Below are 20,078 nucleotides of genomic sequence, written 5' to 3' on the forward strand. Positions count from 1 at the left end.
ATACTTATTCTAAAGATCCTTCTAAACTTTCCTAGGAAGGGTATTCATTACAGCATTGATTGGGAAAGCAAACAATTGGAGGAAGCTTAAATGTCCTTCAGCAGGTGATTTTTAAAAGTTTTATATCTATCTAATTATCTATCATCTACCTACCCATCTATCTATCCATATTCACAAAATGGGATACTATGCAGCTACTTTAAAAGAGAAAAGTAGATTTGTAAGTGCTGATATAAAAAGATGGCCAAGATGTATTGTAGGACTGAAAAAGCAAGACACTGAACAAATGTCTAGTTGCTACTATTTATGTAAAATGCGGGTGTGTAAAAGTTGCATAGCCATTCAAATCTGAAACAAAGTAATTACGGGTGAGGGCTATTGTGAAATGGCTTTTATTTCTCCATATCATTTTAATTTTTAAACAATAATTAGGGAAAGGGGGAGTAAATATAACCTTATCATATTTTAAATTGAGGAACAAAAGCAAGTTGTTTACCTCAGCTTTGTAAAAGAAAAAAAAAAAATACCCTGACTGTCTGGGGGTCAGTGGACAGGTCTGTCCAATTTAAACAAATTCCCTACCCTGCCTGCCCTCCCCAAACATCTCTATACTTAGAAAAGTATTTTCACATACATTATCTCATTAGACTCCAGTTGTTTGCCAGTGTACTCTCATTGGGCAATGAGGGTATAAAGACCAACTAGAAGAGTGTGGCCTGGCAGTTGAGAGCCAGAGCTCTGAAATGAGACAGAGGGACATTAAAATTGCAGCTCCCCCACATTCCAGCTGTGTCCCCAAGCAAGTTATTTCATTTGTCTGAGCCTCTATCTCCTCACCTGTAAAAAGGGGAGAAGTTAATGTGAGAATATAATAAGATATTACAGGTAAAGTGCCTAGCACTGTCCCTTGCACATTATAAAGCCTCAATAAATGCCAGCTATTTGGTTTTCATTTAAAAAATTTAACGAAGTGTTAATTTTTAAAAAACAGCAACAAGGAGGGGAACAAAATTTTAAAAGCCCAAGTAGCTGCAAATGGCACAAAAATAATAATTCAGTTACTCTTCACAAAGGTATTTATTGTTAAAAGCTTATTTTGGGGGGAACATTATTTATTTGTTAGTATATCTATCAATCTACATTCTCCATGGATTTTTTAAAATTACTAGGAAAATCACTTGAACCTGGGAGGTGGAGGTTGCAGTGAGCTGAGATCATGCCACTGCACTCTAGCTTGGTGACAGCGAGATTCCGTCTCAAAAAAAAAAAAAAAAAACAAAAAAAAAAAAAACAAAAAACAATACTGTACTATAAAAGTAATCACACTATATTTACTATTCTGTACCTTGCTTTTTAAAATGTAATTTAATTTTTTTTAAGACAGTGTCTCCCTCTGTTACCCAAGCTGAAGGGCAGAAGCATAATCATAGCTCACTGCAGCCTCTACCTCCTGGACTCAAGGGATCCTCCCACCTCAGCCTCCCAAGTAGCTAGGACTACAGGTTCATGCCACCACACAAGGCTATTTTTTCTTTTTAAGTAGAGATGGAGCCTCACTATGTTGTTCATGCTGGTCTCAAACTCCTGAGCTCAAGAGATCCTCTCGACCTAGCCTCCCAAAGTGCTGGGATTACAGGCATGAACCACCATGCCTGGCCTTCTTCATTTTTTTTTTCATGGCTGTATCATAAGTTAATTAACCAGCTCCCCTTTGAAGGACACTGATTGCTTCTAGGGTTTTGCACTGAACACCTTGGACATATATCATTGTCAGTTACTGTTTAGGGTGAATTTCTAGTAATCCAATAATTGAAACAAAAGGCGCTTGCACTTAAAATTCTTCTGGTAAATATTGCCAAATTGTCCTTCAGAAAGGTCAAGCTAATTCACATTCCCACCAATGCAGTATGACCATATCACTTTATAACCTCACAGTAGGTATTACTAATTTTAGCATTTTATTGTGATTGTTGCTTGCTTTAGGGTATTTTCAGGACTAACAAATGCAGAGCAGTGTTTTAGAAATAATTTGGACTTCAGAGCCAGACAGTCTTAACACTGCCCTTCTGCAAGCTACACCTCCATTCCCTCATTTGTAAAGTTGGGCATAATAGCATTATCTAACTCACAGGAGAATAAATGAGACAATCCATTCAAAACATTTAGCCTTCCAAACACTAACTGCTCAATAAATAGAAACTGCTCAAGTAATAATTTTTCACTCCAAAGGCTCAAATATAGGGGGGAGGGGAATGGGAGGACTTCTCCAGAGATCATGCCCTTGAGATTGAGAACTTTTACTTTAATTCTGCATCAACCTCCTCTCCAAAGTATTGCTCAGGCATTATTTCAAAGAACACAACCCATTTTTACCACAGTGTGGAGAAACCACAGTGTATACACTATATGCAGATTATGTAAGTAACAGGACCATAATCTTATTTTATGAAATTAGCTTGGCACAAGTTTAAAGTGCTGGACATTTGCTACAGGCACCAGCTGCTTACTTCTCTTATCCTTTTCTTCTTTTCAAATCGTTACCTCCTTCATTTGCATTCTTCGGAGCCACCAACTGCCTGGAATATTTTACCCTAACTTCCACTCTCCAAATGAGCCTTCTTGCCTTCTAGGTCCTGGGAAAAAGCCCATAGCTGTCTGTTTACTATATATGGCTATCTATTATCCATCCAGGCTCTTCCCTTCTCTTTTGCTAAAAGTTGCTCTTGAATTATCAGAAAGTTTGAGCCAGCAGTGTCCTCAGTCTTTACCTACAGAAATCTTATTTCAATGCTTTAGGGGCCCCATTGATACCAGCTAAATTGTCCTGGGTTCTTTCCAGCTCCTAGCCTCTCAAATTCCAATCTTCTCTTTCCAATCCTGCCTCCAGCTACATCAATCATTAGTTCTGTATGTCAGGCTCCCCCAGTACACAAAACCAGTTTTATACCTTTATTATTATCTTTTTCTCATAAAACTAATGTTATTTGCAAAAGAATATGTAAAATAAAAGTATAATCCCACTACCTGGAGAAAATTGCTGTTAACATTTTATTGTCTTTCACAATTTTTTTTCTAGAGAGAGCTAAAGAAGTTTTTTTTTTGTAAACTAAGAATGGGGTCATATAAATTTGCTAATGGCTTCTTTCACTTATGGAAACATCACGTCTGCATAAAGCACTGAAAATACTCATGTAACCCTCATCCCCTACATGCATCAGCCTTTTTTTCCTATAGCTTTAGCTTTCCTAAAGCCTCAATGAGAATGTAATCACATTCAATTTTGCTCACCTGGAATCCTTCATCAAACGAATGGGATTTCAGTAGAGGTGCTGCTGACCACAGAGGACACTACCCCAGCCTGGCCAAGCAAACACTTCTACAAAGACACAGATTTTCTTTTCCATGTGCCACTGCTGACAAAGTTAGTTTCTCAGAACTGAGAAGCATACTAAATAGGGATATATTTAAAACAAATCTGAATTCCTTAATGATATTTCCCTCTCCACTTCATCCTTGATTTCAAAAATAGTAGTTAGAAAAATTTTGTGATCAAGTAACAAATTTAAAGAATTAGTACTAATAATAACTATACCCCTGTACTCCTAATATATGTACATCAGTATCACCTGGAGGTGATGTGAAACCACAGATGGTCAGGTCTCAACCCCAGAGTTTCTGATTCAGTATGTCTGGGTCAGGGACTGTAATTTGAGTTTCTAAGTTCCCAGATGACACTGTTGCTGCTGGTCCAGGGGCCACACTTTAAGCACCACTGTTCTATAAATCGTAGGACATTATTTGGGACTTCCTTGCTTGATTTTCTTTAATGTATCCACTCATTCATTCATCACACATTTATTGAATTCCTACTCTGTGCCAAGCACTTTACTAGCATTTTCGAGGAATATAGACAATACAATCAACATCTACAGTACAGAGTGGCACGTCCTATGATACACATATTGGCTAGGGTGTTATGGAAGACTCAGGATGGGTATCAGAGAAGGTGATTGGGTAGTAGGCAAGGGGGCCAGAGGAATCAGTAGGGATTAGAAACATAGGGGAAAGCCTTGGATTGTAAGCTAAGGGATTTGACTTTTCCCCTGGAGGCTATAGGAAACCATGGAATGTGTTTTTACAAAGGTCTGAACTGCATATGTAGCCTGAGACAAGTTACTTCTCACCTTCTCCGAGCTTCCCTTTCATCATGTTTGAGGGGAAAATATTAACAGATACCTTATTAGATAATACCTTATTCAGGTATTCTGAAGATTAAGTAAGAGAGAATGCCTAAGTACCCAGCATATGGTAGGTGTTTAACAAATGGTGATTATGATCAGGTTTAAACCATAGAAATAAATGACATGTAAGACATGCTTCTCAGATTATTAAAATTCATGTGAAATTGCCAACCTAGTCTAAATATCAAAGCCATATTTGATGTGGTGGCAAATTGGATGATTTATTAATGTAATGATAATAATTTCTTTTGTCTCTTGTTTTGTTTTGTTTTTGGAAACAGAGTTGCTCTGTCACCCAGGCTGGAGTGCACTGGTACAGAGGCTCACTGCAACATCTGCCTCCTGGGTTCAAGTGATTCTGCTGCCTCAGCTTCCCCAGTAGCTGGGGCTACAGGTGCGCTCCAGCATGCTTGGGTAATTTTTGTTGTTGTTGTAGTTTTTAGTAGAGATGAGGTTTCACCATATTGCCCAGGCTGGCCTCGAACTCTTGTGCTCAGGCAATCTATTTACCTCGGCCTCCCAAAGTGCTAGAATTATAGGCATGAGCCACCATGCCTAGCCTGATAATAATTTCTTGATTACAGATTATTTGCCAGGAACTGTGCAAAGTGATTTGCCCACATCATTTAATTCTAGCAATAACCTTGTTAGGCACCATTATTTTTATTCCCAATTTTACAAATGAAGGAATTAAGACTCAGAGAAGTTAGCTTATATACTGTCGAACAGCTGGAAAGTGGTAGAGTTTGAACTCAAACCTAGGTTACTCTGAGCCTATATTATATTAGCCACCTTGTTCCATAGAAAGCAGTTTTGTTTCTTTGAAGGACAGGGCAGTGAATGGGCAGTGAGGAAAGGTTAAAGAATCTAGACTTTATTACCTTCTCTGCCCTTGAGTAAGACTGGTCATACTGATTTCAGGTCCCCTCTGGAAACTTGCCTCTATGACCTCCCAGGGGCCACTTGACCTTGGATCTGTGCCACCTGGTACTGAAGCTGAGGCAGTCATAGTTACTTTCCAAAGTGCTCTGGAACATTTACAACAAGGAGCCCCCTTCTTTTGCCATTAGGACAGCATTAGACCCCATAAGTGGAGGCATCGTGGTAAGCCTAGTTATTTTTAATGCTGCCATTACTGCTGTTTTTTATTGCGCACTTGCCATGTGTCAGAAAATATGTGGAATTCTTCAATCCTTACAACAACCCTATAAGGCAAGCACTATTATCATCATCATCTCTAGTTTAGAGATCAGGAAACTGAGGATTACACAGCTAAGTTCACACAGCCGGTAGATGCAGATTCAAGCAGAGAACTGGTTCATTCATTTTTACAAGCCTTACGTTTTTCATTTCTTCTTTGCCTCTGTAGCTATAACACCTCCAAACACAAATGTGATCCTCCTGAATTCTTTTACTGCTCACATATTTTAGTTATCACAAATAGTTTAAACCTTATTTTTAATGATGTATATACAAATGATGTTTCTCTTGAAAATTATTTCACACCATAAGAAGTCACTATTCCTTTCCTTTACTTATGAATTCATTCTTCTTTAGAAATGAGCATTTATAATAATGACATGCAAGGCTAAATTTTTTTCTGTTTAGTATAAACCCATAATGTGAAACTGAGAATGGTTGAAAAGCATGGTTATGAAACATCTTGGACTCCAGACTCATCCGATACAATTTCCAAGGGGAATTTATTCTAAGTGCTTTAAAACTTATAGAGAGTTAAATTCTGAACTACCTGAGCCTCTATACACTCTTAGCAATTCCCCCAGCAGGTAACAAAAAATGAGAATGGAAAGAAATTGCCTCAACATTGAATTCTTAGACATTTAAAAGGTCTGGAGTCTAAAAGCTTTAAAAGGCTGTTATTTAAATGTGGGAAATGATGTGAAAAGTATAACGTAAAGATAAGATATATATTGTTTGCTAAAATAAATCATCATTATTTTCTTTGTCAAATCATGACAATTTAAAAACGCTGTTATTTATTTTTTTTCTACTTTGGAGCAGGTAGCTGAATATGCAGAGTTCTGGCACTAGGTGTCAGCAAAAGATTAAATTAAAAATACCTACCTAGTTTTTTTCTTTTCTTTCTGCGCGTGCGTGCGTGCGCAGGCACTCACACACACACACACACACACGCACACGCACACGCACACGCACATATATTTGAGACAGGGTCTCAGTCTGTCACCCAGGCTGGAGTGTAGTGCCATGATCATAGCTCACTGCAGCCTCGAACTCCGTGGGCTCAGGTGATCCTCTCAACTCAGCCTCCAGAGTAGCTGGGACTACAGCCATGTGCCACCACACCCAGCTAATTTTTTGCTTTTTTTTTTTTTTTTTTTCTTAAGAAATTGGGTCTTGGTATGTTGCACAGGCTGGTCTCAAACTCCTTGGCTCAAGTGATCCTCCTGCCTTGGCCTCCCAAAGTGCTGGGATTACAGGCATGAGCCACCATGCCTGGCCTACTCTTCTATATATTTAAAACTTTATCAAAATCAAAATAAAATACATAGTCTGGATTTTAAAAAGAAGAGACAACACACTTCCTTGTTGCCATGACAATGCCAGTATGAGAGAGGCTGGGTTGCTGCTGCTCAAGTAGGCACCTTATGGAGACCCTCGTGGCTCAAGGAATTCCATGTATGACTCAGTTTGACCTTTAACATTGAATGGTTGGGGACTCAGTTTTGTGTCTGCCAGAAAGCTGGGGAGTGAGAATTTTGGAGGGTTGGATGGGGTGGTGAGGTACATTCCTGTGAACCAGAGCCTAAAAGTTTAAATATTAAAGTATTTTACACAGAAATGTAGTGTTTAAGCCTACCACAGTGCTTGTGCAGATGAATTCAGTGGGTACTTTTCCCACATGGACAAGATTTACAAAATCAACTTAGAGGATTGCTTTGAGAACCCAGGCTGATCCTAAGGGTTTCTCAAAATTACTGTGTTAATATTTACCATATCATTGGTTTTTTTTTTTTTTCCTTTTATTGTCCAGAGCTTTCCTTCCTTCTTGTGTTTCCTGTTCCAGTAAATGATGCTACCATCCAGCAGTCACTGAAAGTAGAACTTAGGGTATTGTGTTAGGTCATTCTTGTGTTGCTAGAAAGAAATACCTAAGGGGTGATTTACAAAGAAGAGGTTTAACTGGCTCAAGATTCTTCAGGCTGTACAGGACACATGGCACCCGCATCTGCTTGGCTTCTAGGCAGGCCTCGGGGAGCTTTTATTCATGGTGGAATGTCAAGCAGGAGCAGGCAGGTCAGACGGGGAAAGCCGGAGCAAGAGGAAAAATGGCAGGAGGTGCTGCACACACTTACACAACCAGATCTTAGAGCAACTGACTCACTATAGCAAGGACAGCACCAAGCCATGAAAGATCTGCCCCCATGATCTAATCACCTTCTACCAGCCCCCACCTCCAACACTGGAGATTACATTTCAACATGAGATTTGGTGGGGACACAGATCCAAACCATATCATATCACTCCAACTCTTCCTTTATCCTCATTTCCTATAACCAAACAACCATTAAGCCCTGCCACTTCTACCTCCTTAGTAGTCTTTCTTACATCTGTCCTATCTCTGCTCTAGTGTATAAAGGGACTGGAGAAACATTGGTGTGACAACTCTTTCCTGAACTCTGTAATAGCCTCCTAAATCGTTTGTATGTCCCTGGTGTTTTCTGCGTTCTTTTACCAGTGTTATGAAACAAGTCTGTTTGAAGCAAGTCTAACTACATATTTCTGCTGATTTCAACAACTCTCTATTTGAAAAAGCCCAAGTTGATATGCATGAAATATAAGGTCTTCTATACTCTTATCCCTACCTGCCTTACAAGCACATCTCCCACCTTTACATACTTTATGTTCTAGTACAAATAAAATCATCATGGTTTTAGTGAATTTGCACCAGGTCTTATGGCTTTAAATACCATCTTACAAACTGCAGACCCCCAAGTTTATATCTCCAGTTCAGACTGCTCCCCATAGTTCTAGATCAGGAGTCCCCAATGGCTAGGCCATGGACCGGTACTGGTCTGTGGCCTGTTAGGAACCGGGCCACACAGCAGGAGGTGAGCAGTGGGTGAGCAAGAGCCTGAGCTCCCTCTCCTGTCAGATCAGCAGCAGCATTAGATTCTCATAGGAGTGTGAACCCTATTGTGCACTGTGCATGCAAAGGATCTAGGTTGTATGCCCCTTATAAGAATCTAATGCCTGATGATTTGACATGGAATAGTTTAATCCTGAAATCATCCCCTGCTGTCACCTCCCACCTCCCCACCGTCTATGGAAAAATTGCCTTCCATGAAACCAGTCCCTAATTCCAAAAAGTTTGAGGACCACTACTCTAGATTCATACTTATTCCATAGTTCCACTTGTATTACTCAGACATCTCAGAGTTAACATTTCCAATACTGAACCTCGATGACCACCTCTCCTCAAAAATGAATACGTGTCTCTCCTGCAGTCTTTCTTTCTTCTCCTGCAGTCCTTCTCTCTGCTTCCTTTCTTCCTCCCTTCCTCCCTCCCTCTCTCTCTTTCTTTCTTTCGTTCTTTCTTTCTTTCTCTTTCCCTTTCTTTCCTTCCTTCGTTCCTTCCTCCCTCCCTCCCTCCCTCCCTTCTTTCCTTCTTCTTTCTTTCTTTCTCTCTCTCTCTTTCTTTCTTTCTTTCCTTTCTTTCTTTCTCTCTCTCTCCTTCCTTCCTTCCTTCCTTCTTTTTCTTTTCTTCTCCCCCTGCCACCCCCGCAAGATCTTGCTCTGTTACCCAGGCAGGAGTGTAATGGTGCAATCATGGCTTACTGTAGCCTCAACCTCCTGGGCTTAAGCAAACCTTCCATCTCAGCCTCCTGAATAGCTGGGGATACAGGCGAGCATCACCATTCCTTGCTAATTTTTATATGTTTTGTAGAGATTAGATCTTGCTTTGTTGCCCAGACTGGTCTTGAACTCCTGGGCTCAAGCAATCCTCCCGCCTGTACCTTCCAAAGTCCTGGGATTACAGGCATGAGCCACCATGCCCAACCTCCCTTCTGAAGTATTTAAAGTCTCAGTAAATAGCAACTCCAGCTTCCAGTTGCACAGGCTATGCTCTTGCATTCATCCTAGAGTCTTCTTTTTCCTGTATGCCATACAATCTGACCCATTGGGAGATACTGAAGGTCTTACCTTCATAGTATGTCCAAAATATGATCACTTCGTAGCACAGAATCTGATCCAAACCACCATTTTCACTTGTCTGAATGATTACTGTACTCTTCTAATTGCTCTTGCTGTTTGTGAACTTACCCTCTTTGATCTATCCTCAACACATTAGCCAAACCGATCCTCTTACAGCCACAATATCCTACAATAATTTCCCATCTCACTCAGAGTAAAGTCAAAGTCCTTATAATAATCTAAAAAGCCCTACATAATCTGGCACTTCATAAATGATATACTCTTACACTAGTCTTTATACCTGCTGTGCCATCTAGAATGTTCTTCCCACAGATTCAGTTTCCTTCTTCTTTCTTCAGCTGTTTTAATCAAGAGCTGCTACTCTGTATAACATTGCACTCCCTCCTCATACAATACCTTCAAGTCTTATTTATTTTTTTCTCAGTAGCACTTATACTTTTCTAATGTACTATGTTCTTAAGGGATTTTAATGTTTCCCCAATCACAATGTAAGCTTCACAAAAACAGAGATTTTTGTATGTTTTGTTCACTGCATATCCCAGGGTCTAGAAAAGTGCCTGCAACATAGTAGATGTTAAATAGTGATGACTTTATTAAACTGTTTATGCTATTCTGCACATATTTTATTTGTATGTGCCTTGTATGTATTACCTCTGACCAGAGGGCTTTCCTCTATCTCGTTTCTCCCCCGTATGGATTGACAGAATTCTTTTTTCTAAAAAGTCAGCTTTATTGAAATATAATTCACACACCATATAATTCATCCACTTAAAGGGTAAAATTAAACAATACTATAATCACAGAGTTGTGCAACCATCAACACAATTTTTTCTTTAACTTTTAAGTTCTGGGGTACATGTCCACCATGTGCAGGTTTGTTTTGTAGGTAAACATATGCCATGGTGGTTTGCTGCACAGATCATCCCATCCCCTAGGTATTAAGCCCAACATCCATTAACTATTCTTCCTGATGCTCTCTCTCTCTGCACCCTCCCCTCTGACAGGTGTGTGCATCATCACAATTTTAGAACGTTTCTATCACCTCAAAAAGAAGCCCTGTATTCTACTATTGTCTCTCTACGCCCTGTTTCTGCAGTCCTAACCAACCACTAATCTACTTTCTGTCTCTCTAGATTTGCCTCTTCTGGACATTTCATATAAATGGAATTATAGAATATGTGGTTTTTTGTGACTGGCTTCTTTCATAGAATAATGTTTCTAAGTTTCATCCCTGTGATAGCATGCATCTTTATTCATTCCTTCTCATGACTAAATAATATTATATTATATGGATATACCACATTTTGTTTATCAATTTGTCAGTTAATGTACAATTGAGTTGCTTCTACCTTTTGACTATTACAAATAAGAATCCTATAAACATTTGTGTATAATTTTTTGATATAGACGTGTGTTTTCATCTCTCTCTCTCTCTCTCTCTCTCTATCTCTCTCTCGATGCAGTGTTGCTCTGTTGCCCAGGCTGGAGTGCAGTGGTACAATCTCAGCTCACTGCAACCTCCGCTTCCCGGGTTCAAGAAATTCTTCTGCCTCAGCCTCCCCAGTAGGTGGGATTACAGGCATGCACTGCCACACCCAGCTAATTTTTGTCATTTTAGTAGAGACAGGGTTTCACCAAGCTGGTCATGAACTCCTGACCTCAAGTGATCTGCCTGCCTTGGCCTCTCAAAGTGCTGGGTGCCCGGCCTCATTTCTCTTGAGTTGAGAATTGCTGGGTCATATAACAACTCTAGGTTTAACCATGTAAAAAACTGCCAGACCATTTTCCAAAGTGGCTGCACCATTTCACATTCCCACCAGTAGTGTATGAGGGTTGCAATTTCTCCTCATGCTCTCCAATATATGTCATTATCTCACTCTTTGATTCTAATCATCCTCGTGGGTGTGACATGATAACACATTGTAGTTTTGATTTGCATTTCCCCACTGATTAATGATGTTGAGCATCTTTTCATGTGCTTATTGGTTATTCATATATCTTTTTTGGAGAAATGTCTATTTAGATCCTTTGTCTATTTCCAAATTGGGTTCTTTTCCTTTTTATCATTGGGTTGTAAGAGTTCTTTATATATCCTCGATATAAGTCTGTATTAATCTGTTCTCACACTGCTGTAAAGAACCACTGGAGACTGGGTAATTTATGAATAAAAGAGGTTTAATTGGCTCACAGTTCCACAGGATTAACAGGAAGCATGGCTGAGAGGCCTCAGGAAATTTGCAAAAATGGCAGAAGGTGAAGAGGAAGTAAGCACCTTTTTCACATGGAGGCAGGAAAGAGAGAGAGCAAGAAGTGCCACATACTTTTAAACCATCCAATCTCGTGAGAACTGACTCACTATCAGGAGAACAGCAAGGGAGAAATACCCCTTATGATCCAATCGCCTCCCACCAAGTCCCTCCTCTGATTCCATATAACATTGGTGTGGGGACACAAATCCAAATGGTATTCAGGTCCCTTATTAGACATATATGATTTGCATATACGAGCTCTCATTCTTTAGGTTGTCTTTGGGTTGATAGTATCTTTTGGAGCACAAAAAATTTTTAATTTGATGAATTTATCTAGTTTTTCTTTGGTTGCTTGTGTTTTTGGTGTCAGATCTAAGAATAGTTTGCCAAATTTGAGGTCATGAAGATTTACCTTATGTTTTCTTCTAAGAGTTTTATAAGTTTAGCTCTTACATTTACATCTTTGATTTATTTTGAGTTAATTTTTGTATATGGGGTAAGGATACAGTTTAACTCTTTTACATGTGGCTAACTAGTTGTTCCAACAGTTTGTTAAAAAGAGTATTCTTCCCTGTTGAATGGTCTTGGTAAAAATCAATTGATCATAGGTTTATGGCTTAACTCTGCACTCTCTATTCTATTCTGTTGTTCTATGTCTATTCTTACGGCAGTAACACATTGTCTTGATTACTACTGCTTTTTAGTACATTTCGAAATCAGAACTATGAATCTTTCAGGTTTGTTTTTCTTTTTCATGATTATTTCTGCTATTCTGGGTCATTTGCAATTCCGTGTAAATATTAGAATCAACCAGCCAATTTCTAAAAGGAATCCACCTGAGATTATGGTAGGATTGCATTGAATCTATAAATCAATTCAAAGAGTATTGCCACTTTAAAAATACTAAGTCTTCTCATCCACAAGCATGGGATATTTTTCAATTTATTTAGATATTTTAAAATTTATTGAACAATATTTGTTTTCAGAGTATAAGATTTGCACCTCTTTTGTTAAATTTCTTCCTAAATATTTTATACTTTTTCGATGCTACTATAAATGGAATTTTCTTAATTTCATTTTTGCGTTGTACATTGCAAGTGTATAGAAATACAATTGAATTTTGTATGTTGATTTTGTACCCTAAAAGCTTGCTGAATTTGTTAATTAGTTCTAATAGTTCTTTTCAGATTCCTTTTCTACATATGAGATCATGTCATCTGTGAATAGAGATCATTTTATATCTTCCTTTCTAATCAGGATGTCTTTTATTTCATTTTCTTGCCTAATTGCCCTGCCTAAAACTTCCAATACAATGCTGAATAAAAATTGTGAGAATAGATAGATATCTTCATCTGGTTTTCCATCTCCTGGAAAGCATGCAGTCTTTCACTACTAAGTATGCGGTTAGCTGTGGGTTTCTTGTAGATACCGTTCATCAATTTGAGAATTTTCTAATTCTAGTCTGTGGAGTGTTTTTGAAAATCATGAAATAGTGTTAGGATATTTGTCAAATGCTTTTTCTGTGTTTACTGAGATGATCATGTAATTTTCTTTTTTTATAGATAATGTATTATACTAATTGATTTTCAAATGTTGAACCAAACTTGCATTCCTGTGATAAATCTCACTTGGTTGTGATACATAATTGTTTTTTTGATTTTGCTGTATTCAGTTTGCTAGTGTTTGTGGTGAATTTTGGTATCCATATTCATAAGAGATATTGGTCTGCAGTGTCTTTTTTTTTTTAATTGTGATGTTTTTGTCTGTTTCTCTTTCTCTCTCTCTCTCTCACGATAATATTGGTCGCATAGAATCAGTTGGGAGATATTCCTTCATCCTTTTTAATTTTGAAGAGTATGTGATGAATTGTTATTAATTCATCATCACATATTTGGTAGAATTCACCAGTGAGGCTATCTGGGCCTAAGTTTTTCTTTATGGGTAGTTTTGCTTTTTTTTTTTTTTTTTTTTTTTCTTAACTACATCAATCTCTTACTCGTTATAGGTCTCTCCAGATTACCTATTTCTTCTTGCATAAATTTTGGTTGTTTTTGTGTTTCTAGAAATTTGTCCTTTTAATCTAGATTATTTATTTTATTGGTAGACAATTGTTCAGAGTATGCCTTTATAATCTTTTTTATTCCTGCAAGGTCTGTTGTAATGATCTCTTTTATGCCTGCCTAATATATATTCCTCCTTTGAGATACAACTCACACATCATCTATTTCACAAAGCTTTCTTTCACACTCCTCCACCCCACCCCAAAAATCTTTCTGAAGTAGTATTCTAATGCCCCTCTTCATTCCTTCATCATATCATTTTACAGACTGTATTATTGCCTCTTTATTATGTCTATTTTCCTCCTAGACTGTGAGAAACTTGAGGAAAGGAACTTTGGTCTTAATGACATGAAATGCTTAATGAATGCTTTTGGAAATTAACTGAAATTCATGACTGTTATCATGCTCCCTTGGCCTGATGCATCTATATTCACTATTGAACTACATCTGCTACTCAGAGTAAATATTCCTGTCTTCTCATCAGTGTCCTCTCTTATTCTTATTACTGATCTCTCCCTTTGCTCTTCTCCACACTTATATAATATGATGACCTCTCTCCCTCATCCATGAGTTGCCAAGAACTTCCTTAAAAAGCTAAATCTCAGTTATCTATATTCCATCCTTCTAAATTATCCATGATTCATTGTAAAATCTCTGGCTGAAAAATATATATAAATAGCCCTAAACTCATGAAAAGATACTCAGTCTCACTCCATAATAAGAAAGGTATAAATTAAAGCCACACTGAGATACTGTTTTTTACCTATCAGATTGGCAAAAGACAAAATGTTTGATAATACACTTTGTTAGCAAGAGTGTGGGAAAACTAACACTCTCAGAAACTGATAGTGAGACTGTAAAGTGTTAACATTTATGGAGGGCATTTGACAATTTCCATCACCATTAGGAATCTATGTATTCTTTGATCCAGCAATCCTAGCTTTATAAATTTATCCTACAGATATATGCATTTGAAATGACATCAAAGCTTTTATTACAACGTTGTATAAACCATCAAAATATTGAAAACAAGCTAATTGTTTTTCAATATTGGACTGATTAAATCATGGCCATGTAGTGGAATACTATGCAGCCATAAAAGAATGAGAAATTCTTGAATGATTTGGCAATAATCTTTAAACTGTATCACTGAATTTTTTAAAAAAGCAAAATGCAGAACTTGTGTAGCGTATGCTGACATTTGAGCAGAAGTGGAGGAAAGGTACACCCACATATTAGCTTATATGTGCACGAGATATTTGCAAAATGATAAATCAACTAAAATCTTTGGTTGCCTCTAAGGAGATGTAGTGGATATCTGAGAGACTTTACTGTCTCTTTGTTCTGCCATTTGAATTTTTGACAATATCAGTATATGCCTGTCTATCTTGAGCCTTGAGTCTGTGTGATTAGGAAATTCAAAGTCATGATGTATTAGTTTGTAACTAAAGGAGACTAGAACATGATCCTAATGCCTGTCTGGTGCAAAAGATATGACCTATTTCACTAATAGTCCAATGATTCTCAATGTGTGTTCTCCAGAGCTGTAATATTGGCATCACATGGGAAACTTGTTAGAAATACAGTCTCAGGTCTCACTGCAGACCTACTAAATCAGAAACTCAGGGGTTGGGCCCAGCAATCTGTGTTTATAACAAGCCTTCCAAGTGATTCTAATGCAAGATCAAGTTTGAGAAGCACTTCAAAGTCCAATCACCTGATGAAGCATATGTACTTAGCAAACACCTATTGTGCAGATCATCTCCCTTTCCCTTTTACTTAGGCCACTGAGTCTTGTTGATTCTTCCTCTGGAATTATCACCTGCACCCATTTGCCACTGCCTCTTCCCCTTCTCAGCCTCAATATCTTAGTTCAGGTCCTCATCAGCTCACACTACAAGAGCATCTTAATTCCTCACTCTACTTTTAACATTGTCCCTTCTAGTTCAACCCAAACTACTTTGTCCACATCAGTCAGTGCCCTACTCAAAAATAAGAGATAAATGCATCATTTGCCTCCAAGATGAAGCACATAATTTTAATTGGGATTAAAGCATCTTCTTAATTTAGCTTCAAACTGACTTTAAAACATTTTTTATTTTGTGAACCCTCAAGAGTAGCCCTGCTACATATCCAAATTAATCTTTAAATTATACCATGAGAATTTTGTCTGTATAACTTTCCCTTCCCAATTCCTCTCACCCCACACTCAACACCTTTCTCAGCATGTTTCCCAGCTAACTCCTACTTATCCCTTAGATTTTGGGGTTAGGAGCCTTCTTCTCTTTCAGGAAGCCTTTTCTGGGTGTTTCAGACTAGGTAAGGTACTCCTCCTCTGGACTGCCAGAGCACCCTGTATTTCCACATTATATTTTAAACATCTGTTTATCTGTCTCCTTCACTAGTATGTAAACTCCCTGATGGCAGGAACCTTGTTCGTTAACTCAACAAATCTTTACTGAGCACTGCTATGTGTCAGGCCCTGTATCCCTGGTACCTAGGAGGCACTAAATAAATATTTTTAATTGATTTAAAGAAGGTTTATTCTCTTTTTATGATTCCCCCTCCAGTTACACATTTCTCTGTTAACCACTATTTGGATAGATACATTTTTGGACACTTAAGATCATAACCAAGGGCAAGTAAGTTGTATAAAAAATATAAGCGCTATGGAATTAGTGGTAAAGAGGAAGGGAAGGAAAGAAACTTGTACCCATCAGGCAACTATAGTGGACCAGGCACATTACAGGAAATAAGCTATTTGTTTTCTCCCTCTCCATCTTTTATGTGAAATTTGCAAACTAAAGTGAAGTATGTACAAATAAAGTAAATTTTGCTTGAAAAGTAAGTCATTTCTGACTTATACACATATTTGTGTATCAGAAAAGATGAGTGTTTCATATTAAGGGAAGAGTGTAGATTAGGTTCAACTATACATAATTTACAGGTAGATCCTAAGTCTTTTTCCCTACCTCTTGCCCTAGCTCTTCCTAATCCTCATTAGTAATAACATCAAATGGGAATGCATGTAATTTAGGGAAAGATAGTACTGAGTTAAAAAAGGGAATTTCAATAAGTTTTCAGACAACCTGGAAAGTTCAGCTTTCTTTCAGCGTGATCAGGAAAGACTGAACTATGAATAGGATTCCAGATTCGTTTAAAGTTAAGGTCAAAATTTCTAAAAATGGGGCTGTGAATCTCTTAGAGGCTTGCAAATCCCTACATTAAATTGTACACAATAAATAGATCCAGTATATATGTGCAATGTTTTAAATTTATATTGATGTTATTGTGAATAATAAAATATAAATTCATGTTTGCAAATAAATTTTAATTTTTTCTTTTTGCAAAAGCAATACATGCTAATTGTCAAAAACTATGGGCTGGCAAAAGGAAGAACATAAAGTTCACCTAAAATTCTACCACCCAGAAGTAACCATAGTTGTATATTTTTAATAGAAATTATTTAGACTTACAGAAAAATTGTGAAGATAGTATAGAGTTCCCATATAACGCACAACTAGTTTCCCCTATTATTAACATTTTATATTAGCATAGTACAATTTCTTCTAATTAGTGAATCAATATTGATTCATTATTATTAACTGACGTCTATACTGTGTTGAATTCCCTTAGTTTTTTACCTAATGCCTTTTCTCTGTTCAAAGATCCCATCCAGGATATCACATTATATTTAGTTGTCATATCTCCTTAGGCTCCTCTTGGCTGTGACACTTTCTTAGACTTTCCTTGTTTTTGATAACATTGACAGTACTGGTTTCACTTAATACATGCAATGAAAGCCTTTCATGTCATTAACAGCAACATATGAATATCTACAAGTTCATTTTTAAATTTTAATGATTTCGGCCGGGCACGGTGGCTCACGCCTGTAATCCCAGCACTTTAGGAGGCCGAGGCGGGTGGATTATCTGAGGTTGGGAGTTTGAGACCAGCCTGACCAATATAGTGAAACCCTGTCTCTACTAAAAATACAAAATTAGCTGGGCATGGTGGCACATGCCTGTAACCCCAGCTGCCAGGGAGGCTGAGGCAGGAGAATCGCTTGAACCTGGGAGGCAGACATTGCGGTGAACTATGATTGCGCCACTGCACTATAGCCTGGGCAACAGGAGTGAAACTCCGTCTCAAAAAATAATAATAATTAATGATTTCAGAGGAGCTTTATGTTTCCATGTCTTTCCTCAAATGCTGGATTCTCTGGGTCTACTTCCTATCATGTGCAAGACAGTGCCATTTGTTTACATTACAGAAGGAGGTCTGATTGAAGAGTTTGGTTCCTAGACTCTGGCATTTCTTTGAGGGCTGCAGTTTGGGTTGGGCTTTCTGAGCTATTTTGAATATTTTGAATTCCTTTTAGGATCAGTGATAAGTGAGGAGGTAAGAGAGATAAATAGAGGATGCGCTATGTAGAGAATTAAGAAAAACAAGAGACTTTTGGATTTCTATCTAAAGGGGGATAATCCAAATCAGAGTCACTACCTAAGATACTTTTGGAATTGACAGTCTTCAAGGGCTATGTTTTTGCTAAACCACAGCATATTTCCACTAATTAAGATACAAGGGATGGAAAAAATTTGTGACAGTAGATATTTGTGTTATTTAGAAATGTCAACTAGAACTCATGATATTTTTTACAAATTGAAAAGTGACCCCAAATAACTAGCTAATTTGTACTTTGTGGTAGCATTTTATTAAATATTAAAATTTGGTTCTTCTGGATGGACTTTTACCTAGATAATCACAATATATTATCATTTAAGGCAAAATTGTGGTTGAACACAACGTCATATTTTGAGTGCTACTGCCAATTGGACAACTACTCCCTATGGGTTAGAGATTACCTACATTATTTGTTTGGGTTTATCTCTGCTTATGTTGATCCAAAAATGTCATTAATTTCTGCTAACGTTATTGTTTGAATGAAATGAAATTATGACTAACAGGGTGAGTTTATTTATTTATTTAGATTAAGTAACTGAGACTGACTCCTGGGGATTACAATAGGAGATTCCTCTGGCTTTTGCTTACACATCAAGAAAAGTATGTATGCAGTATCATGCCAGGAAATGAGTGGCAGGGGCTTGGACTGGGAACACTATACCAAAGTGTAATGTATTTGTAGCAGTAAACCAGAGGCCAGGGGAGTTACAAAAACAAGACTGTCAACTCATACAGAATGTCTATGCAAATAAGCAACTGAGAAATCTTAATTCATCAATTCAAATGTGCTTATGCTGACAACAGCAGTGGACTGAAAAGTAAGAGGGTCTGAGTTTGTAAGCCTGCTTCTACAACACCAACTCCCTGGGTAATCTAGACTCATCACTTCCTCTTTCTGAGTTTTCAACTCCCAAGGCTCTTTCTAGATCTAGCAGCCTATGAATCCTGTGATTCTACTAGATGTGAGGCACTAGGTGCTTTGTGAAAGCCAAAATTATATAAGACTCTCTTAAAGTTCTTATTTTTTTGAGGCTGTATGCTTTTAATAGAAATATGAAAAATGTCTCTGTCAAAGTGTCATACTCTGCCACTGTGTCACTCAGGGTGGAGTGCAGTAGCACAATCATGGCTCACTGTAGCCTTGACCTCCTGGGCTCAAGCAATCCTCCTGCCTCAGCCTCCTGTGTAGCTGGGACTACAAGTGCACACCACCAGACCTGGCTAATTTTTGTATTTTTTGTAGAGACAGGGTTTTGCCATGTTACCCAGGCTGGTCTTGAGCTCCTGGGCTCAAGCGATCTCCCTGCCTTTGCCTCCCAAAGTGTTGAGATTACAGATGTGAGCCACTGTGCCTGGCCGCAAGTTCTTAAAAATCAAAGTAAGGAGTTGAATATTCCATAGATATTCAGCGAATATTTGCCCCCAGGACTCAAGAAGGCCCCGAGTACTGAGGCAGAGACAGAGCATACAAGTGGACAGTTACACAATTCTAACAATGAAGCAAGGCTACAGTGTTTGTCTTAACTTCACTTCCATTTATTCTGCTCCAAAGATTTATCTATACACTGCTAAAAGTAAATGATAAGATTGTGTCTTAGTCTCTTTTGTGCTGCTGTGACAAAATGCTGCAGACTGGGTAATTTATAACAAACAGAAATGCATTTCTCACAGTTCTAGAGGCTAGGAAGTTCTAGATCAGGTGCTAACATCTCGTGCCTGTTGAGGGCCTATCATGCATCCTCACATAGTAGAAGGGCAAAAAAAGAGCAAACCCACTCCCAAAAAACCCTTTTTACAGCAGCACTAAACACCTTCCTTTAGGCCACATCTTCCAACAGTGTTGCATTGGGGATTAAGTTTCAACATGC

This window comes from Sapajus apella, unplaced genomic scaffold, assembly GCF_009761245.1.
Source record: "Sapajus apella isolate SASKATOON/1434 unplaced genomic scaffold, GSC_monkey_1.0 scaffold115, whole genome shotgun sequence".
Taxonomy (NCBI): Eukaryota; Metazoa; Chordata; class Mammalia; order Primates; family Cebidae; genus Sapajus; species Sapajus apella.